The sequence below is a fragment of the Mobula birostris genome, chromosome X (assembly GCF_030028105.1).
Source record: "Mobula birostris isolate sMobBir1 chromosome X, sMobBir1.hap1, whole genome shotgun sequence".
NCBI classification, from domain to species: domain Eukaryota; kingdom Metazoa; phylum Chordata; class Chondrichthyes; order Myliobatiformes; family Myliobatidae; genus Mobula; species Mobula birostris.
In genome coordinates, this window is record NC_092402.1 from 7,077,812 (window position 1) to 7,100,771 (window position 22,960).

General features: G+C 53.9%; 1 long non-coding RNA gene across 2 annotated transcripts; it reads right to left on the reverse strand.

The window, feature by feature from the left end:
- Positions 1-22: 22 nt before the first annotated feature.
- Positions 23-19,107, reverse strand: LOC140191736 (uncharacterized). Of its 2 annotated transcripts, none has more exons than XR_011883900.1 (3): positions 18,973-19,107; positions 13,609-13,869; positions 23-211 (listed from the first exon to the last, which is right to left on the reverse strand). It is a non-coding gene; the product is annotated as an uncharacterized lncRNA (long non-coding RNA). The 2 variants fall into 2 exon arrangements; XR_011883901.1 differs by having other exon boundaries at positions 19,012-19,101.
- Positions 19,108-22,960: the final 3,853 nt, after the last annotated feature.

A 22,960-nucleotide genomic window follows, 5' to 3' on the forward strand; every position in this document is an offset into this window, starting at 1 on the left:
TCCCCGCCCCACTCACGGAAGTATTTGAGGGTCTCCTCGATCTGCTGGTGGGTGAGGCTGACGTCGAGGTCGGGGCTCAGGAGCGGCGTGTGCAGCCAGTCGTCGTGGCTGTAGCCGTAGACGGTGTCGGCCCTGAGCGTGTATCTCGGCACCCCTTCCTCCAGAAGGCTGAATATCTCCACCTCCGGCACGTTCTCGCTGTAACAGACGTCTGCAGAGCAGTGGGGGGGTGGGTGGGGGGAGAGGGAGACAACCACAAGGTCAGAGGCGCGGAGTTCACGGGGGATGTGTAAGCGCGCACACGCGCGACGGCTCGGAAGCCACAAGGGATTGTGCAGACGCTGGAAATCCAGAGCAAAACACACACACACACACACAAAGTGCTGGAGGAACTCAGCAGGTCAGGCAGCATCCGTGGAGAGGAACGAACGGTCGACCTTTCAGGCCGAGACCCTCCCATCAGGAAATGTCGGGCTCTTTATCCCTCTACATTAGAGGAGTTGCCAAACTTTCTTATGCCTTTGGACCGACACCATGAAGCAAGGGGTCCACGCACCCCGGGCTGGGAATTCCCTGGTTTACAGGGATGCTCAAAGTTCAAAGTAAAGTTCTTATCAAGTTACATCTACGCCGCCATACACAATCCTCAGATTTGTTTTCCTGCGGGCATTTACAGTAAATACAAAGAATCAGAATCCGGTTTATTATCACTGGCATGTGACATCAAATTTGTTAACTTAGCAGCAGTCCAATGCAATACATAATATGGAAGAAAAAAAATATATAATAATAGATCAATTATAGTATACGTATTTTGACTAGGTTAAAAATTGTGCAAAAGCAGAATATATATTAAAGAAGTGAGGTAGTGTTCACGGGTTCAATGTCCATTCAGAAATCCGATGGCCGAGGGGAAGAAGCTGTTCCTGAATCGTTGAGTATGTGTCTTCAGGCTCCTGTACCTCCTCCCTGATGGCAGAGGGGAAGAAACTGTTCCTGAATCGTTGCGTGTGTGTCTTCAGGCTCCTGTACCTCCTCCCTGATGGCAGAGGGGAAGAAACTGTTCCTGAATCGTTGCGTGTGTGTCTTCAGGCTCCTGTACCTCCTCCCTGATGGCAGAGGGGAAGGAGCTGTTCCTGAATCGTTGACTGTGTCTTCAGGCTCCTGTACCTCCTCCCTGATGGTAACAGTGAGAAAAGGACATGCCCTGGGTACTGGAGGTCCTTAATAATGGACACTGCCTTTCTGAGACACCGCTCCCTGAAGATGTCCTGGGTACTTTGTTGGCTAGTCCCCGAGATGGAGCCGACTAGATTTACAACCATCTGCAGCTTCTTTAGGTCCTGATAGAATCATTGAAAGACTGCTCCCAACAGGACGGACAGACGACCAGCGTGCAAAAGACAACAAATGATGCAAAATGCAGAAGGAAAGAATAACTAACAGAACGGTAATAATAAATAAACAAAAAAGTTCGAGAACGTGAGACGAAGAGTCCTTGAAAGTGAGAGCTTTGGTTGTGATGTTGCCTGCTCCTCCTGTGTGTGATACTTCAAGGGTTGGTGATGCACAGACGGCCATCAGAAGAAAACGTTCCCCACCCCGGTCCGTAACCCCCTGGTTCAGCAGATCCCTCACTCTACCGTTACCCGGGTGGGGGGGGAGCGACCGGCCGAGAGGGAACTCCGGGAGCAGTGACGCGGAGAACGAGGGGCCTTCCTGGGGGAGACTGCCCTCTGATCCAGAGCACCCCCGCCGGGAGGCCGCGGTCGTTGATAACGCCTTCTGGCGCACGGCCCGAACCGCTTTGGTTTATTGAAGGATACAGCGCGGAGTAGGCCCTGCCGACCCCAGCGACCCCCGCCACAAACTCGATTAACCCTGACCTAATCACGGGACAACAACCAGTTAACCTGTCCCCTGCCTCTTTGGATCTGTAAGGAGTCTTTACAGTCTCCCTGTTGAATACTTAATATTTCGGTAATATCTTGCATGCATATTGTTTGATTAAGCTTTTTTCCCCCGTTTAAATTATTCATTACTGATATATGTTATGTCTCCCCTCTCGCTGTGAAATGGAGACACCTCTTTCTCCCTCATTAGGGAGAGAGAAAGCCTGTGGTATGTCGAATTACCGGGTGAACGAGTAGTCTTTGGAGTACTGCAAGTCTGTGTTTTTATTGATGCTTCGCTGCACGCTTGGGTGCTCGGTGGGGGCACCGATGCCTTTTTTGCTGGTGGGGGGACACTGATGCTTTTTTTTGTTGCTGGGGGAGGAGGTGGTTACTTTGCTGCTGCTTATCCGTGGGAGGGGGGAGCTGGTTGGGGTTCTTTGGGATCTAACATTTAACTGTCATTCATTCTTCGGGGCATTCCTCTGTGTTCATGGACGCTTGTGAAGAAGAAGAATTTCAGGATGTATACTGTATACGTTCCTCCGACGTTAAACGTACCTATTGATACGTTTTTAAAAAAGCGCGATTTCCACACGTCCTCACCCCACCACGTGACACGTGCGCGCTTCACTTAAGGTAAACACAAGGCGAGACCAGCGTTCCCTGATTCCCGCACCTTCCGCTGAATTAGTTCAACGTTTTGAACCTCGAAGGCATAACACTCCTCGTGTGTGCGCGCCTGGGTTTCCTCCCGGTGCTCCGGTTTCCTCCCACAGTCCAAAGGCGGACTGGTCAGTAGGCTAATTGGTCGTTGTAAATTGTCCCGCGATTAGGCTGGGGTTAAATTGGGGACTGCTGGGTGTCACGGCTCGAAGGGCCTATTCCGCACTGTAGCTTAATAAATAATTAAATGTAAGGGGTTTCTTCCTTTATGTAACTGCGTAGGCAAATCAAAATGGCTTCTTTGTTATGTTAACTGCTGAGAAAGTTCTCTCGCTGGCAGCTTGTCTGGGTTGTAGAGCGAGTTGTATTCAGTTGCTAACCGATTGGGGTAGATGTTATTCTTTCGTGCGTGTCTGTAAGCTATTGTGATGCGCGGGTTTTTGGGGTAGAAGGCGCCGATGGCGACAGAGAGAGAGTGGCCGCGATGCTGTGAGCTGGCCGACGGGACGGACCCCGAGCGGGAGTCCCAGGCCCAGGGTCTTCGGCGAGGAGAGGAGACGAGGACAGACTCGTGTGGAGCGTATGGTCGACCACCATGATTGGTCCCAGGCGGCGGGTCGAGGGGGTCGGAGGGGATCGACTGGTGGGAAGAAGACTCCGTTAATTGAGCTCCAACTGTTGTGCACAAAGTGGTTGAACTTTGATAAGTTTGGCGCCTTTTACTTTCCTTTTGTATGTTATCTCTATTAATTACATAGTTCCAGTGAGATCGATAAAGTGTAATCATCTAATCGCATATGGGGTATTGTCTGTTATTTGGCGGGGTGGGGTATATCACACAGCATCCACACAAACTTGATTACCCAGTTTTGCTGCTCCCCCTAGACCGAAGCGAGTTGAGCGAGCCTGTGGCTTACCGGGGGAGGGGGGGCTATGTAAATAAGGTAATTAAATAACATAGAATAGTACAGCACAGTACAGGCCCTTCGGCCCACATTGTTGTGCCGACCCTCAAACCCTGCCTCCCATATAAGCCCCCACCTTAAATTCCTCCATATACCTGTCCAGTAGTCCCTTATACTTCACGAGTGTATCTGCCTCCACCACTGACTCAGGCAGTGCATTCCACGCACCAACCACTCTCTGAGTAAAAAACCTTCCTCTCATATCCCCCTTGAACTTCCCACCCCTTACCTTACAGCCATGTCCTCTTGTATTGAGCAGTGGTGCCCTGGGGAAGAGGCGTTGGCTATCCACTCTATCTATTCCTCTTAATATCTTGTACACCTCTATCATGTCTCCTCTCATCCTCCTTCTCTCCAAAGAGTAAAGCCCTAGCTCCCTTAATCTCTGATCATAATGCATACTCTCTAAACCAGGCAGCAGCCTGGTAAATCTCCTCTGCACCCTTTCCAATGCTTCCACATCCTTCCTATAGTGAGGCGACCAGAACTGGACACAGTGCTCCAAGTGTGGCCTAACCAGAGTTTTATAGAGCTGCATCATTACCTCGCGACTCTTAAACTCTATCCCTCGACTTATGAAAGCTAACACCCCATAAGCTTTCTCAACTACCCTATCCACCTGTGAGGCAACTTTCAGGGATCTGTGGACATGTACCCCCAGATCCCTCTGCTCCTCCACACTACCAAGTATCCTGCCATTTACTTTGTACTCTGCCTTGGAGTTTGTCCTTCCAAAGTGTACCACCTCACACTTCTCCGGGTTGAACTCCATGGGGCAAATGTACAGAGACTCTTTACAGGAGTGCCAAGTTCCCGGGTGCCAACATCTCTGAAGGTCTCTCCTGCGGTGGGGGAGGCGGGGTGTGTGGGGGGGGGGGCGGTGGCCAACATACCGATGCAGGCTACAAAGAAGGCTGGCCAGTGACTACGTTTCTTTAGGAGTCGAAGGGGATTCGGCGGGTCGCCAAGAGCTCCCGGAGGTTTCCACCGGCTGTACGGTGGAGGGCTGGCTGCGGAGAAGGCACAGGATCGAACGCTCAGACGGCGCCGGCCTCCCTCACGCCGAGGATATCCTCCGGAAGGCGGCATCCATCTTTGGGGACCCTCGCCACTCAGGACTCACCCTCTCCCCGTCAGTAACATCGTGGCGGGCGGTACAGGTGCCCAAAAACCCACACGCTCAACGATTCGGGGACAGCTTCTCGCCCTCTGCCAACAGAGTTCTAAGTGGACATTGAACCCGTGAACTAATTTTACTCCCTGTTGGCCATGATTATTTTGCAACTTATTGAAGGGCTTGAGGTAATTTCTTGTAGGCTCCCCGAGGTCCTCATTGCTGGGTGAAGGTAATCTCCCACTTCCCATTAAACGCTCCCAACGGCGTGCGTCTCAAATACCCTCTGACAACCAAGTCCAGCTCACGGCCTTCACGTGTGGTTTAGCTACTAAGCCCGGCAGAACCGTGTCTACTGACAGGAGAAGGGGCAAAGGCGGGTTCCTGGCGCGTTAAAACCAGTCGCTCCGGCAGACGGGGCTCATCAGCCGCGGTTGGCAGCTCATCTGGGAGAAGGAAAACTCTGATCTCAAACCTCCCGCTGCCTTGCGGCTGGAACCACTCACGGGGAAGGCTTCGGGAGTGAACCCCGAGGGAAAAATCCTAGCGTCCCTAAGGTAGTTGAGTTCAACTCTGGTACCAAGCTGTACCGGTCTCTGCCGTTCCTTTGGGTCCATCAGCTGCGTGGGGAGAGGGAGCCCGCGACACGGGGCAACAGCCCGCTCCCCATGTCCCACCTTGCGTATCCCGTGGGCAGCCGGGGCGCAACATCCGCGGTCGACCTCCGACCGGCGGAGGGACTCGGACAATCGGCCCACCGCGAAGGCCGTACCGCACAGCGGGCCGCAAAATGCGGCCCATTTCACATCATATCAAAGGGCGATTCTGGATTCGGGGAGCGGCAAGGTAGCGGGGCCTCGGTAGAACGCTGCTACACGCCAACGACGCGGGTTCAATTCCCACCACTGCCTGGAAGGAGTCTGTATGTTCTCCACCGTGGCCGCGGGGGTTTCCTCCGGGTGCTCTGGGTTCCTCCCACAGTCCAAAGATGTACCGGTTAGTAAGTTAATTGGTCACATGGGTGTAATTTGATGGTACTATTAGTAATAAGCATTATTGGTACTAATTATTATTAGTAAATTATTATTGGTAATAATTATTATCAATGAGTTTTTTTGCCTTGTTGGCAATAACTATTATTAGTAAGAACTACTATTAATAGTCTTTTTTGCCTTTTGCACACTGGGGTTCTTTGTCAGTCTGAGGCTGGTTTTTAATTAATTCTATTGCATGTCTTTGTCTTACTATGTATGCCTGCAAGAAAATGAATCTCAGGGTCGTGCGTGGTGACGGGTATCTACTTTGACCTTGGAGCTCGTACCGTTCGCCCCCGTGACTGCGTGGGTTTCCACCAGGTGCTCCAGTGTACCAGCTAGTAGGGTAAGGGCTCTCACGGGTATAATTGGGCGGTAACCATCGTTTAGTGTTTGTATAGTTTGCCTTCCCTATTTGGTTGTCAGTTTTGTGTCTAATTTTTCATTGGTGATATTCTATTTCTTTGTTCTACCGCCTACGCCTGTAAGAAAATGAATCTCAGGGTGTTATACGGTGATATTTCTGTACTTTGTTGATAAATTTACATTTAACTCTGGACTTCGAGTTGATATGCTCCAGCCGTGATGCAAGGGATTCTGCAAAGGCGTGCCAGTTAGTTGGGTAATGGGTCTCGTTGGGTGGCGAGGACTCAGTGTGCCAGAATGTCCTGTCACCGAGCTGTGTCTGGGAATTAAAGATCGATTCTGTGGGTAGAGTGCAGAGGAGATTTACAAGGACGTTGCCTGGATTTGGGGGGGCATGCTTTATGAGAATAGGTTGAGTGAACTCAGCCTTTTCTCCTTGGAGCGACGGAGAATGAGAGGTGACCTGATAGAGGTATACAAGATGATGAGAGGCATTGATCGTGTGGATAGTCAGAGGCTTTTTCCCCAGGGCTGAAATGGCTAGCACGAGAGGGCACAGTTTTAAGGTGCTTGGAAGCAGGTACAGAGGGGATGTCAAGTTTTTCACACAGAGGGTGGTGAGTGTGTGGAATGGGCTGCCAGCGACAGTGGTGGAGACGGATACAATAGGGTCTTTTAAGAGCCTCTTAGATAGCTACAGGGGGCTTAGAGAAATAGAGGGCTATGCGGTAGAGAAATTCTAGGCAGTTTCCAGAGTAGGTTACATGGTCAGCACATCATTGTGGGCCGAAGGGCCTGTAATGTGCTGTAGATTTCTATGTTCATACCTCATGGACATGTGACAATCGACTAAATCTGCCTGCAGCAGGGGGGATCTCAGGAACACCTTGAACAATAAAACCAAGCAGAATTCTGGAATTCAGGGGTGAAAGGTGGAGACAGGTAAAATTTTCCCCGGGGGAGATATAAAACGCATCGACACGGAACGCTGATACAGGAAAGTAGCATCCATCATCAGGGACCCCCACCACCCAGGTCATTTCTCTCTTCTCACTGCTGCCATCAGGAAGGAGGTACAGGAGCCTCAGGACCCACACCACCAGGTTCAGGAACAGTTATTACCCCTCAACAATCAGGAAGGAGGTACAGGAGTCTCAGGACCCACACCACCAGGTTCAGGAACAGTTATTACCCCTCAACCATCAGGAAGGAGGTACAAGAGCTTCAGGACCCACACCACCAGGTTCAGGAACAGTTATTACCCCTCAACCATCAGGAAGGATATACAGGAGCCTCAGGACCCACACCACCAGGTTCAGGAACAGTTATTACCCCTCAACCATCAGGAAGGAGGTACAGGAGCCTCAGGACCCACACCACCAGGTTCAGGAACAGTTATTACCCCTCAACCATCAGGAAGAGGTACAGGAGCCTCAGGACCCACACCAACAGGTTCAGGAACAGTTATTACCCCCTCAACCATCAGGAAGGAGGTACAGGAGCCTCAGGACCCACACCACCAGGTTCAGGAACAGTTATTACCCCTCAACCATCAGGAAGGAGGTACAGGAGCCTCAGGACCCACACCACCAGGTTCAGGAACAGTTATTACCCCTCAACCATCAGGAAGGAGGTACAGGAGCCTCAGGTCCCACACCACCAGGTTCAGGGACAGTTATTACCCCCTCAACCATCAGGAAGGAGGTACAGGAGCCTCAGGACCCACACCACCAGGTTCAGGAACAGTTATTACCCCTCAACCATCAGGAAGGAGGTACAGGAGCCTCAGGACCCACACCACCAGGTTCAGGAACAGTTATTACCCCTCAACCATCAGGAAGGAGGTACAGGAGCCTCAGGACCCACACCACCAGGTTCAGGAACAGTTATTACCCATCAACCATCAGGAAGGAGGTACAGGAGCCTCAGGTCCCACACCACCAGGTTCAGGAACAGTTATTACCCCTCAACCATCAGGAAGGAGGTACAGGAGCCTCAGGACCCACACCACCAGGTTCAGGAACAGTTATTACCCCCTCAACCATCAGGAAGGAGGTACAGGAGCCTCAGGACCCACACCACCAGGTTCAGGGGAAACAGTTATTACCCCCTCAACAATCAGGAAGGAGGTGCAGGAGCCTCAGGACTCAGACCACCAGGTTCAGGAACAGTCAGATGATAATAATAATAATAAATTAATAATACTGAGATTATGAATTGTAAAGAGTCCTTGAAAGTCTGTAGGTTGTGAAATCAGTTCAGAACTGAGGTGAGTGAAGTTACCCACACCAGTTCAGGAACCTGCTTCCCCGCCTCCTGCTCTTTCTCCCATGGTCCACTCTCCTCTCCTGTCAGATTGCTTCCTCTCCAGCCCTTTACCTTTACCCACCCACCTGGCTTCACCCATCACCTCCTGGCATCTTCCCCCTTCCTTCCCAGACCCGAAAGACAGTCTTGGCCCACAGTGTCGACCGCCGGTCGGTGCTGCCTGACCTGCTGAGTTCCTCCAGCATGCAGCATGTTGCAAAGGGAGAAATCTTAAAGGGGGATCGGGGTAGAAGGAAGCTTCTTCACTCCGAGGGTGTAGAAAGTGTAGAACGACCCCACGTGGTGGATGTGGGTTCGATTTCAACGTTTCGAGAGAAATTTAGTGGATGGGAGAGGTACAGGGGCCATGTCAGTGGGACTAGGCAGGATAATGTTGAAATTGTATAGGGCATTGGTCAGGCCAAATTTGGAGTATTGTGTACAGTTCTGGTCACCGAATTATAGGAAAGATGTTAATAAAATTGAGAGAGTACAGAGGAGATTTCCTAAAATGTTACCTGGGTTTCATCTCCTAAGTTACAGTGAAAGGTCGAACAAGTTAGGTCTTTATTCTTTGGAGCGCAGAAGGTTGAGGGGGGACTTGATAGAGGTGTTTAAAATTATGAGGGGGATAGATAGAGTTGACGTGGATAGGCTTTTTCTATTGAGAGTGGGGGAGAGTCAAACAAGAGGACATGAGTTGAGAGTTAAAGGGCAAAAGTTTAGGGGTAACATGAGGAGGAACTTCTTTACTCAGAGAGTGGTAGCTGTGTGGAACGAGCCTCCAGCAGAAGTGGTTGAGGCAGGTTCGATGTTGTCATTTAAAGTTAAATCGGATAGATATATGGACAGGAAAGGAATGGAGGGTTATGGGCTGAGTGCAGGTCGGTGGGACTAGGTGAGAGCAAGAGTTCGGCACGGACTAGAAGGGCCGAGGTGGCTTGTTTCCGTGCTGTCATTGTTATATGGTTATATGATAATAGTGCGGACTAGACGGGCTGAAGGGCCTGTTTCTGTTCGCCGCTTGCAAACCCTGACATGGAGCGCCGGCGCCCTCCTCAGGCAGACAGCCAGTACTGCAGCAGCGGGGAAGTCTGCCCGCCTCGAATTGGTCTCACTGTGCAAATCAAACCCATCAAAGCCGACAGGAAACGGGAGGGAGGGAGGGAAAGTGGGGGTGGTGGTGGTGGGGGGGAGGAGGGTGCTGCTGGGGTGACGGGACAAGGGCTCTCTTGCCTCCGCCATCGAAGTTGTGCCCGTCTTTCGACTTGCTCCCCGCGAGGGTGCCCGGGCTCCCTCCGGGTGCTCTGATCTCCTCCAACAGTCCAAGAGACATTCCGGTTCGTTGGCCATTGGAAAGTAGGCTGGGGTTAAATCGGAGGGTGGCGGGGCAGTGTGGCCTGTTGGTCCCAAAGGGTCATCTCCACAGAACCTCAAATAGGCATGGATTAATTAATTAAATGCCCCTCACGTATCTGCCTCCACTACCAACCCCTGGCAAGGGCGCCACATACACCCACCACACTCTGTCAAATCCCAACTTCTGACATCCCCCGATACTTTCCTCCAATCGCCTTAAAATTATGCCCCCTCATATTAGCCATTCTCACCCGGGGGGAAAAAAGTCTCTGGCCGTCCACTCGAACTTGTAACCCCTAATCGAGTCACCTCTCATCCTCCTTTGCTCAGGGGAGAAAAGACCCAGCTCGCTCAACCTCTCCTCATAAAACATGCTCTCTAATCCAGGTAGTAACCTGGGAAACCACAAAAAAATGCTAGTGAACCCAGCAGGCCGGGCAGCATCTCTAGGAAGAGGTACAGTCGATGTTTCAGGCCGAGACCCTTCGTCAGGACTAACTGAAGGAAGAGCTAGTAAGAGATTTGAAAGTGGGAGGGGGAGGGGGGAGATCCAAAATGATAGGAGAAGACAGGAGGGGGAGGGATGGAGCCAAGAGCTGGACAGGTGATTGACAAAAGGGATATGAGAGGGTCATGAGACAGGAGGCCCAGGGAGAAAGAAAAGGGGGAAGGGGGGAAACCCAGAGGATGGGCAAGGGGTATAGTGAGAGGGACAGAGGAAGAAAAAGGAGAGAGAGAGAAAGAATGTGCGTATATAAATAAATAATGGATGGGGTACGAGGGGGAGGTGGGGCATTAGCAGAAGTTAGAGAAGTTGATGTTCATGCCATCAGGTTGGAGGCTACCCAGACGGAATATAAGGTGTTGTTCCCCGAATCTGAGTGTGGCTTCATCTTTACAGTAGAGGAGGCCGTGGATAGACATATCAGAATGGGAATGGGACATGGAATTAAAATGTGTGGCCACTGGAAGATCCTGCTTTCTCTGGCGGACAGAGTGCAGGTGTTCAGCAAAGCGGTCTCCTAGTCTGCGTTGGGTCTTGCCAATATATAGAAGGCCACATCGGGAGCACCGGACACAGTATATCACCCCAGCAGACTCACAGGTGAAGTGTCACCTCACCTGGAAGCACTGTCTGGGGCCCTGAATGGTGGTGAGGGAGGAAGCGTAAGGGCATGTGTAGCATTTGTTCCGCTTACGAGGATAAGTGCCAGCAGGGAGATCAGTGGGGAGGTATGGGTGGGGGCGAATGGACAAGGGAGAAACATAGGAAGTGATCCCCGTGGAGGAAGGGAAAGATGCGAATTTTCCTCTGCACCCTCTCTAATCCTGGTAAATCTCCTCTGCAACCTCTCTAATCCAGGTAGCATCTGGTAAATCTCTGCACCCTCTCTAATCCACGCAGTATCCCAGTAAATCTCCTCTGCACCCTCTCTAATCCAGGCAGCATCCTGGTGAATCTCCTCTGCACCCTCTCTAATCCAGGCAGCACCCTGGTAAATCTCCTCTGCACCCTCTCTAATCCGGGCAGGCATCCTGGTGAATTTCCTCCGCGCCTCTCTAATCCAGGCAGCATCCTGGTGAATCTCCTCTGCACCCTCTCTAATCCAGGCAGCATCCTGGTGAATCTCCTCTGCGCCCCCTCTAATCCAGGCAGCATCCTGGTGAATCTCCTCTGCACCCTCTCTAATCCAGGCAGCATCCTGGTGAATCTCCTATGCACCCTCTCTAATCCAGGCAGCATCCTGGTGAATCTCCTCTGCGTCCTCTCTAATCCAGGCAGCATCCTGGTGAATCTCCTATGCACCCTCTCTAATCCAGGCAGCATCCTGGTGAATCTCCTCTGCATCCTCTCTAATCCAGGCAGCATCCTGGTGAATCTCCTCTGCGCCCTCTCTAATCCAGGCAGCATCCTGGTGAATCTCCTCTGCGCCCCCTCTAATCCAGGCAGCATACTGGTTAATCTCCTCTGCGCCCTCTCTAATCCAGGCAGCATCCTGGTGAATCTCCTCTGCGCCCTCTCTAATCCAGGCAGCATCCTGGTGAATCTCCTCTGCACCCTCTCTAATCCAGGCAGCATCCTGGTGAATCTCCTCTGCGCCCTCTCTAATCCAGGCGAACATCCTGGTAATCTCCTCTGCGCCCTCTCTAATCCAGGCAGCATCCTGGTGAATCTCCTCTGCGCCCCCTCTAATCCATGCAGCATCCTGGTGAATCTCCTCTGCGCCCTCTCTAATCCAGGCAGCATCCTGGTGAATCTCCTCTGCGCCATCTCTAATCCAGGCAGCATCCTGGTGAATCTCCTCTGCGCATCTCTAATCCATGCAGCATCCTGATGAATCTCCTCTGCGCCCTCTCTAATCCAGGCAGCATCTGGTGAATCTCCTATGCACCCTCTCTAATCCAGGCAGCATCCTGTTGAATCTCCTCTGCACCCTCTCGAATCCAGGCAGCATCCTGGTGAATCTCCTCTGCACCCTCTCTGATCCAGGCAGCATCCTGGTGAATCTCCTCTGCACCCTCTCTAATCCAGGCAGCATCCTGGTGAATCTCCTCTGCGCCATCTCTAATCCAGGCAGCATCCTGGTGAATCTCCTCTGCGCCATCTCTAATCCAGGCAGCATCCTGGTGAATCTCCTCTGCACCCTCTCTAATCCAGGCAGCATCCTGGTGAATCTCCTATGCACCCTCTCGAATCCAGGCAGCATCCTGGTGAATCTCCTCTGCACCCTCTCTGATCAGGCAGCATCCTGGTGAATCTCCTCTGCACCCTCTCTAATCCAGGCAGCATCCTGGTGAATCTCCTCTGCGCCCTCTCTGAAGCTGCCACCTCCTTCCTGCAACGAGGCACCTGGAACTGATCACAACACTGTGAGTGTGTCCTAACCAGGGTTTTACAGAGCTACAACATTACCCCACGGCTCTTGAACCCAGTAGAGGGTCTGAGTTATCGGGCGAGGGTTGGCCTCTCTGGACGTTTAGCAGAAAATCATCAAGACTATGGATGAGGTAGACGGCTACAGTTTTTTCACCCCAAGGTTGGGAGGTCCGAAACTAGAGGGAACAGGCCGAAGAGATTCTGCAGATGCCGGAAATCAGAGTCAAACTCTTCATCGCAATCTCAGCCTGAAATGTTGACCGTCCATCCCCCTCCATAGACGCTGCCTGACCTGCTGGGTTCCCCCAGCATTTTGTGTGTCTGTGTGCGTGTTGAAGGGGACTTGGAAGGTTGTGGGCGAACGTGGGCAGCTCAGACGCTGTGATCGGCATTGATCAGCTGGACCGAAGCTTCCATGCCATGTTGGTCTGCAACTCTGTGGTTCTTTTTACGTAGTAACTCCCGTCCCTGATAATGTGGACACTGAGCGTGTGTCCGTGGCCGCCTGCTGTTGTGGCCCGTCCACTTCAAGGTCCCACGAGTCGTGCGTTCAGAGATGCTCTTCTGCACCACCGCTGTTGGTTATTGGAGTTACCGTCACCTTCCCGTCAGCTTGAACCAGTATGGCCATTCTCTCCTGACCTCTCCTGTTCGTTTTCACTCACAGAACTGCCACTCGCTGGATGGTTTTTCCCTGTTTTTCACCCCGTTCTCTGTAAACTGCAGCGTGTGAAAACCCCCAGGATGCCAGCAGTTTCTGAGATACTCGAACCTCCCCATCTGGCACCAACAACCATTTCCGGGGTCAAAGTCACTCAGATCAAATTTCTTCCCCCAACTCCCCACCCACCACCTCCCCCCGCTCATTCTGACGTTCGGTCTGAACAACAACTTAACCTCTTGACCATGTCCGCCTGCTCTTACGCTTCGAGTTGCTGACGAGACATTTGCATTGACGAGCAGGCAGACCTGACCGATTAGCCACTGAATGCCCGAGTCGGCGAGACTTTCCTTCAACAATACTCACCGGTAATTGTCCCCACATCCCGGAACTCCCTGCCGAGCAGGTTTGCCTGGAGGGCGCTGTCATTGTCCGCTGGGCGCAGGTGGTCGCTGCCGATGCTGAAGCTGGGGCGGTAGCGGGAGGGAGGAACGGCGGCGCTCCGACCGGGTGCAGGGGGATCCAGCTTGTCAGGATTTCCTGCGGCGTCGGGCTCCCATCCAGCGGGCAGCCCCCAGCTCCCCGACGATCACCGGGCACCCCCTCGCTCAGCTCCCTTCCCAGAACCTGCAAAGCAAGCGCACCGGCCCGGTCAGACACAGGACACACTGCCCAAACAGAAGGAGGCTGTTCGGCCCCTCTAGTCCGGTCGCACCACCACAGCCCACCCAGCTTAGCCCCAGCTCCTGACCCAGCAGTGGTCAGACTCCCACATACATTACCGTTCCTCTGCCTTTATAGTTACAGCCCCAATTAAACTACCAACCGGTACGGCTTTGGACTGTGGGAGGAAACCAGGGCACCCGGAGGAAACACACGTGTTCACGGGGGACGGTGGGGGGGACAGGGGAACGTACAAACTCCTTTTAGGTGGTGGCGGGAATCGAACCCAATCGCAGGCGCCGTACGGCGACACGCTAACGCCTTCCGATGCCCCGGGACCGGAGAATCTTCCAGTAACTGCGCCCAGCCGAACGGCTATTGCACTCTCCGGCTTAGTAAGCACAGGCCTTCCCCCACCTCCCCCCCCACACACCGCCCCCGACATGGAATTTTAATCCGGTTTCGCCTGTGAACTTTTCCCACCCTGAGCTCTGCTAAATCCACCCAAGATCACGTATGGTATTCAACGCTACATTCAATCCCCAAATGAAATGGATGGAGAGGGGGGAGAGGAGTGGGAGCTGGGGGAGGAGAGGGGGGTAGAGGAGAGGGGAGGAGAGAGGGGGGGGAGGAGAGAGAGGGGGAGGAGAGAGAGGGGGAGAGGGGGAGAGAGGGAGGGGGGAGAGAGGGAGAGGGGGAGAGAGGGAGGGGGGGGAGAGGGGGAGAGGGGGAGAGGGGGAGAGGGGGGGAGAGGGGGAGAGGGGGAGAGACAGGGGGGAGACAGAGGGGGGAGAGAAGGGAGAGAGGGGAGAGGGGGGAGAGGGGGAGAAGGAGAGAGGGGAGAAGGGAGAGGGGGTAGAAGGGGAGAGGGGAGAGGGGAGAGGGGGAGAGGGGAGAGGGGGAGAGGGGGCAGAGAGGGGAGAGGGGGTAGAGGAAGGGAAGGGGAGAGGGGAGGGGGAGAGGAGGAAGGGAGGGGGAGAGGGGAGGGGGAGAGGAGGAGAGGGAGGAGAGGGGGGCAGGGGGTAGAGAAGGGGAGGGGGGGAGGGGGGAGAGGGGAGAGGGGGAGGGGCAAGGGGGGAGAGAGGGGGAGAGAGGGGGAGAGAGAGGGGGAGGAGAGAGGGGAAGCCGCTAATGCCCCAGCAGGGGAGATGCTGTGATACCTCCTAAGACACGCTGGGACACATCGTATGTGATGGAACCCCGGGGAGGGGGGGGGGGGTTCTCGGGTCTTTCAACACAGAAACCCTTGCCCGGGTGACCCAGCCAGGGCCGATCAGACCTCGGGCTGTGTCCTGGCCGCACCCCGCGGTCAAGCCTCTGATTCCGCAGCCGCCTGGAGGCTCGCTCAGCAGCCATGGTGACACCAGCCCCGCTGCCTCTCCTCTCTGCAGCCTCTGTAATGCCAGGGAGGGAGTAGGTTCTGCAGGGCCCCCCTCCTCTACAGTCTCGGATCCACCCCCGTCTCCGGCTTTACTACACACTAGACCAGCTGCTCGATCCGGCCCTCCCAAGGGGGGGGGGGGGGGCCGTCACGACCACCTGATCCCAGGTTCCTGCTAGCGTATGAAGTTTGAGCGTTTGACTCCCTGGCGGTACAAGGTTAAGAAAGGGTTAAAGTTCTGGGACCCGGCTGCGGACGGAGCGGGGTTGGGCAGGGGGTGATCAACCCCGTCCCGGAGCTACAGGGACACCAACAGGAGATGCCAAGACCTCGCCCCTGGGGGCCAGCGAGGATGGTGGGTGGAGAAGGGGGAGATGTGACGAGGCCTCAATCGACAAAAACGTACATGTAACACAACTGGACTGGAACTGCAGAGCCCCCGAGAGAGAGTCCACACGGGCCGCCGAGTCCATTCAGTAGTCAGGCGAGCCAGGCCGGTTCAGGAACCAGCCCAGGGCAGGCCCTGGGCCCCGCCATCTCTCTTCCCCCTCCCTCCCTGCCTGCCTCCTTCGCTGTTGACTGGGACAACGGCGGCAGGCCGGCATTGCACCGCCGCGCGGGTATTTACATCCTCGGCCTTTGGAATAAATCTGAATAAATTTAAGGTGGTCCCTTTGTGTCCCGAGCAACAGGCCTTTCCCTCACCAATCATCCCCCCTCCCCCCATTCCTCATTCACTCGGATTCTCAGCATCAGCTTTCCCAAAATCATACACCCTCACCCATCATCAATGACCCCCGCAAACAGAGATTCCTCTCTCCCCACTCTCTCCCCATCCCTCTCCCCGTCTGTCTCTGCTTTACACCCTCTGTCTCTCTATCTGTCTGTTTCTCTCTCCCTCCACCATCCCGGTCCGCTTTGCACCTGCAGAGTTGTGGATGCTCCCCGCCCGAAACTCGATGAAACTTTGCTGATCAGAGTAAAGTTTTCAAGTTCAGTTCAGTGCCACCACGTACACCACCACAACGAAACAAGCTTCCTCCGAGCCAAAGTGCACAACACTGCATATACAACTGTCACATGAGACCAGCATCCATCATCCGGGACCCCCCACCACCCAGGTCGTGCTCTCTTCTCACTGCTCCCATCAGGAAGGAGGTACAGGAGCCTCAGGTCCCACACCACCAGGTTCAGGAACAGTTATTACCCCTCAACCATCAGGAAGGAGGTACAGGAGCCTCAGGTCCCACACCACCAGGTTCAGGAACAGTTATTACCCCTCAACCATCAGGAAGGAGGTACAGGAGCCTCAGGTCCCACACCACCAGGTTCAGGAACAGTTATTACCCCTCAACCATCAGGAAGGAGGTACAGGAGCCTCAGGTCCCACACCACCAGGTTCAGGAACAGTTATTACCCCTCAACCATCAGGAAGGAGGTACAGGAGCCTCAGGCCCCACACCACCAGGTTCAGGAACAGTTATTACCACTCGACCATCAGGAAGGAGGTACAAGAGCCTCAGGACCCACACCACCAGGTTCAGGGACAGTTATTACCCCCTCAACCATCAGGAAGGAGGTACAGGAGCCTCAGGACCCACACCACCAGGTTCAGGAACAGCTATTACCACTCACCATCAGGAATGAGGTACAGGAGCCTCAGGAACCACACCACCAGGTACAGGAACAGTTATTACCACTCGACCATCAGGAAGGAGGTACAGGAGCCTCAGGACCCACACCACCAGGTTCAGGGACAGTTATTACCCCCTCAACCATCAGGAAGGAGGTACAGGAGCCTCAGGACCCACACCACCAGGTTCATGGACAGTTATCACCCCTCAACCATCAGGAAGGAGGTACAGGAGCCTCAGGACCCACACCACCAGGTTCAGGGACAGTTATTACCCCCTCAACCATCAGGAAGGAGGTACAGGAGCCTCAGGACCCACACCACCAGGTTCAGGGACAGTTATCGCCCCCTCAAACATCAGGCTCCTGAGCCGGAGGGGATAACTTTGCTCACCTGAACACTCAGCTGAATCCACAACCTACAGACTCACTCTCACGGCCTCCACAACTCATGTCCTCAATATTACTTGTTTATTGTTATGATTACTGGTGTGGTTTGGCATAACGCTGTTACAGTACCAGAGACCCGGGTCCAATCCCCACTGCTGCCTGTAAACAGTCTGTAACGTTCTCCCCGTGACTGTGTAGGTTTCCTCCGTGTGCCCCGGTGTCCTCCCACAGTCCAAAGACGTACCGGTTAGGGTTAGTAAGTTGTGGGCGTGGTACTCTCTCGTTCCCACCTTCACCCCTTCCCTTTCCCCTCTCCCTCCATCCTTCTCCCTCTACCTCCCTCTTCCCTCTCTTTCCCACCCTCTCACCCCTTCTCTCCCTACCTCTCCCTCCATCCTTTTCTCTCCCTCTACCTCCCTCTCCCACTATTCTTCTCTCTCTCCATCTCTCACTTTTTCCCTCCCTCCCGCTCACCCCTTTCTTGCCCTCCCCCTCACACTTTCTCCTCCCCTCTTTCTCCCCCTCCCTCTATATCACCCTATCCTCCTCTTCCACTTGTTCCCTCACCCCTCTCTCTCCCTCTATCTCTCTCCCTTTCCCTCCCTCTTACCCCCTCTCCCTCCATCCTTTCTCTCTCTCATTCTTTCCCTCCCTCTCTTGCTCTAACCTCGCTCTCTCGCTCTTTCCCCTCCACTTTCTCCCCCTCATTCTTTCCATCTTTCTCTCTCCCCCCCTCTTCCATCTCTTTCCCTCTCTATCGCCCTGTCCCCACTGCATCTTTCCTTCCGCCCCCCCCTCCGCCTCTCTCTCTCTCTCTCTATCTATCTATCTATCTCTATCTCTCTCTCTCTGTTTCTCTCTCCCACCATCCCTGCCCACTTTGTACCCGCGCACCTGCCGGCTGAGGTTGGGAGTTCCCCTCCCGCAACTCGGTGAAAACTTTGCCGATCAGGGCGAAGTCCAGCTTGGGTTTATTGCCGTTCAAACCGTGGACCACAGCAGCGGAACAAGGACTTTCTCCCGGGTCCGAGATTCGCAGCGTAAACCCGCCCGCATCGCGCAGAAAGTAAAACCGCCTCGAGTGGATTAACTAAAGTCACGGGGGCGCATTTATGACACTGAGTTAAAAGCGTAAACAGTCCGGCGGCCCAGGACGTGATGGGAACCCGGGGTCGGGTCAGTATTACAAACCGGACAGAGTCAGTCCCGCCACAGGACGTGATGGGAACCGGGGGTCGAGTCAGTATTACAAACCGGATAGAGTCAGTCCCGCCACAGGACGTGATTGGACCTGGGGTCGAGGCAGTATTAAAAAGCGGGCAGAGTCAGTCCCGCCCCAGGACGGGATGGGACCCGGGGTCGAGGCCGGGAGCGCAGAGAATTACGAATCGGACAGAGTCAGTCCTGCCCCAGGGATTCCAGAGGGCTGTAGCTATGGTGACCAGCTCCGAAAAGACCCGCCGCTGCAGAAACATCGCATGACTTTCCACTCCCACCTGACTTTGACACAGAATATCAAACACTACAGAAAAAGAAAAAGAGCGGGTCATTGACGCCTCCTCCCACGGGGTGTAACTCCTCTGAGGAAACTCGAGGTTCACTACACAGCCCACCGGGGACCTTCGCCAGCCGGGGATCCGCTCGCTTCTCGCGACGCTGTTCACCTGTTTTCTCTCGGCCGGGTGTGTTGATATTTTACTGACCCTGTACTTCCTCAAAAGTTTTCAGCAAAGTCATCCGGAACTTCAGGCCGGCTCCTCTAAGACGCTGACCGAGCGAAACCTGGTTGGTTGCGTCCTGGTCTGGGACGGAAACGGCCAATGCCCAAGAACGGGGATGTCAACAGGTGGACGAGGCCCCGCCCAACCCGGGCAAAGCGCTCCCCGCCATTGAGGAGAACATCTACATGGAGCGCCGCCGCAAGGAAACAGCATCCATCCTCAAGGACCCCCCAGCATCGACACCATGATCTCTTCTTGCTGTTACCGTCGAGCTGGAGGTACAGAGGCCTCGGGACCCACACCTCCAGGTTCACGAACAGTTATTACCCCCTCAACCAGCAGATGCCTCAGGTCCCACACCACCAGGTTCAGGGACAGATATTACCCCTCAACCACCAGATGCCTCAGGACCCATACCACAACGGTCAGTAACAGTTATTACCCCCTCAACCATCAGGAAGGAGGTACAGGAACCTCAGGACCCACACCACCAGGCTCAGGAACAGTTATTACCCCTCAACCATCAGGAAGGAGGTACAGGAGCCTCAGGTCCAACACTACCAGGTTCAGGAAAAGTTATTACCCCTCAACCATCAGGAAGAAGGTACAGGAGCCTCAGGACCCACACCACCAGGTTCAGGAACAGTTATTGTCCCTCAACCATCAGGAAGGAGGTACAGTAGCCTAAGGACCCACACCACCAGGTTCACGAACAGTTATTACCCCCTCAACCATCAGGAAGGAGGTACAGGAGCCTCAGGAGCCACACCACCAGGTTCAGGAACAGTTATTGTCCCTCAACCATCAGGAAGGAGGTACAGTAGCCTAAGGACCCACACCACCAGGTTCACGAACAGTTATTACCCCCTCAACCATCAGGAAGGAGGTATAGGAGCCTCAGGACCCACACCACCAGGTTCACAAACAGTTATTACCCCCTCAAACATCAGGCTCCTGAGCCGGAGGGGATAACTTTGTTCACCTTAACACTCAGCTGAATCCACAACCTACAGACTCACTCTCACGGCCTCCACAACTCATGATTTCAATATTACTTATTTATTGTTATTATTACTGGTGTGGTTTGGCATAACGCTATTACAGTACCAGCGACCCGGGTCCAATCCCGACTGCTGCCTGTAAACAGTCTGTAACGTTCTCCTCGTGACTGTGTCGGTTTCCTCTGGGTGCTCCGGTTTCCTCCCACAGTCCAAAGGCGTACCGGTTAGGGTTAGTAAGTTCTGGGCGTGGTACTCTCTCGTTCCCACCTTCACCCCTTCCCTCCTTCCCTCTCCCCTCTCCCTCCATCCTTCTCCCTCTATCTCCCTCTTCCTTCTCTTTCCCACCCTCTCACCCCCTCTCTCCCTACCTCTCCCTCCATCCTTCTCTCTCCCTCTACCTCCCTCTCCCTCTATCCTTCTCTCTCTCCATCTCTCACTCTTTCCCTCCCTCCCGCTCACCCCTTTCTTGCCTTCCCCCTCTTTCTCCCCATCTATCTCTCCTTCTCCTCCTCTTCCACTTGTATCCTCACCCCTCTCTCTCCCTCCAATCTCCTTCTCCTGTCCATCTCTCACCCTCTCTCTCCCTCTTACCCACCCCCCACCTCTCCCTCCCTCCTCTTTCTCTCTCTCTCTCTTATTTAAGAGTCGCGATGTAATGATGCAGCTCTATAAAACTCTGGTTAGGCCACACTTGGAGTACTGTGTCCAGTTCTGGTCACCTCACTATAGGAAGGATGTGGAAGCATTGGAAAGGGAACAGACGAGATTTACCAGGATGCTGCCTGGTTTAGAGAGTATGCATTATGATCAGAGATTAAGGGAGCTAGGGCTTTACTCTTTGGAGAGAAGGAGGATGAAAGGAGACATGATAGAGGTGTACAAGATAATAAGAGGAATAGATAGAATGGATAGCCAGTGCCTCTTCCCAGGGCACCACTGCTCAATACAAGAGGACATGGCTGTAAGATAGGGGGTGGGAAGTTCAAGGGGGATATTAGAGGAAGGTTTTTTACTCAGAGAGTGGTTGGTGCGTGGAATGCACTGCCTGAGTCAGTGGTGGAGGCAAGTACACTAGTGAAGTATAAGAGACTACTGGACAGGTATATGGAGGAATTTAAGGTGGAGGTTTATATGGGAGGCAGGGTTTGAGGGTCGGCACAACATTGTGGGCCGAAGGGCCTTACTGTGCTGTACTATTCTATGTTCTATTCTTTCCTTCCCTCTCTTGCTCTCACCTCGCTCTCTCGCTCTTTCCCCTCCACTTCCTCGCCCTCTTGCTTTCCATCTTTCTCTCTCCCTCTCTTCCATCTCTTTCCCTCTATCGCCCTGTCCCCACTCCATCTCTCCATCCGCTCGCCTCCGCCTCTCTCTCTCTCTCACGTTCTCTTTCTATCTATCTCTCTATCTATCTCTCTCTATCTATCTCTATCTATTTATCTATCTCTCTCTCTCTCTGTTTCTCTCTCCCACCATCTCTGCCCACTTTGTACCCGCGCATCTGCCGGCTGAGGTTGGGAGTTCCCCACCCGCAACTCGGTGAAAACTTTGCCGATCAGGGCGAAGTCCAGCTTGGGTTTATTGCCGTTCAAACCGTGGACCACAGCAGCGGAACAAGGACTTTCTCCCGGGTCCGAGGTTCGCAGCGTAAACCCGCCCGCATCGCGCAGAAAGTAAAACCGCCTCGAGTGGATTAACTAAAGTCACGGGGGCGCATTTATGACACCGAGTTAAAAGCGTAAACAGTCCGGCGGCCCAGGACGTGATGGGACCCGGGATCGAGGCAGTATTACAAACCGGGCAGAGTCAGTCCCGCCACAGGACGTGATGGGACCCGGGGTCGAGGCAGTATTACAAACCGGGCAGAGTCAGTCCCGCCACAGGACGTGATGGGACCCGGGGTCGAGGCAGTATTACAAACCGGATAGAGTCAGTCCCGCCACAGGACGTGATTGGACCTGGGGTCGAGGCAGTATTACAAAGCGGGCAGAGTCAGTCCCGCCCCAGGACGGGATGGGACCCGGGGTCGAGGCCAGGAGCGCAGAGAAGTACGAATCGGACAGAGTCAGTCCTGCCCCAGGGATTCCAGAGGGCTGTAGCTATGGTGACCAGCTCCGAAAAGACCCGCCGCTGCGGAAACATCGCATGACTTTCCACTCCCACCTGACTTTGACATAGAATATCAAACACTACAGAAAAAGAATAAGAGCGGGTCATTGACGCCTCCTCCCACGGGGTGTAACTCCTCTGAGGAAACTCGAGGTTCACTACTCAGCCCACCGGGGACCTTCGCCAGCCGGGGATCCGCTCGCTTCTCGCGACGCTGTTCACCTGTTTTCTCTCGGCCGGGTGTGTTGATATTTTACTGACCCTGTACTTCCTCAAAAGTTTTCAGCAAAGTCATCCGAAACTTCAGGCCGGCTCCTCTAAGACGCTGACCGAGCGAAACCTGGTTGGTTGCGCCCTGGTCTGGGACGGAAACAGCCAATTCCCAAGACCGGGGATGTCAACAGGTGGACGAGGCCCCGCCCAACCCGGGCAAAGCGCTCCCCGCCATTGAGGAGAACATCTACATGGAGCGCTACCGCAAGGAAACAGCATCCATCCTCAAGGACCCCCCAGCATCGACACCATGATCTCTTCTTGCTGTTACCGTCGAGCTGGAGGTACAGAGGCCTGAGGTCCCACACCACCAGGTTCACGAACAGTTATTACCCCCTCAACCACCAGATGCCTCAGGTCCCACACCACCAGGTTCAGGAACAGTTATTACCCCTCAACCATCAGGAAGAAGGTACAGAGGCCTGAGGTCCCACACCACCAGGTTCACGAACAGTTCTTACCCCCTCACCACCAGATGCCTCAGGACCCACACCATCAGATTCAGCGACAGTTATTACCCCTCAATCATCAAGAAGGAGGTACAGGAGCCT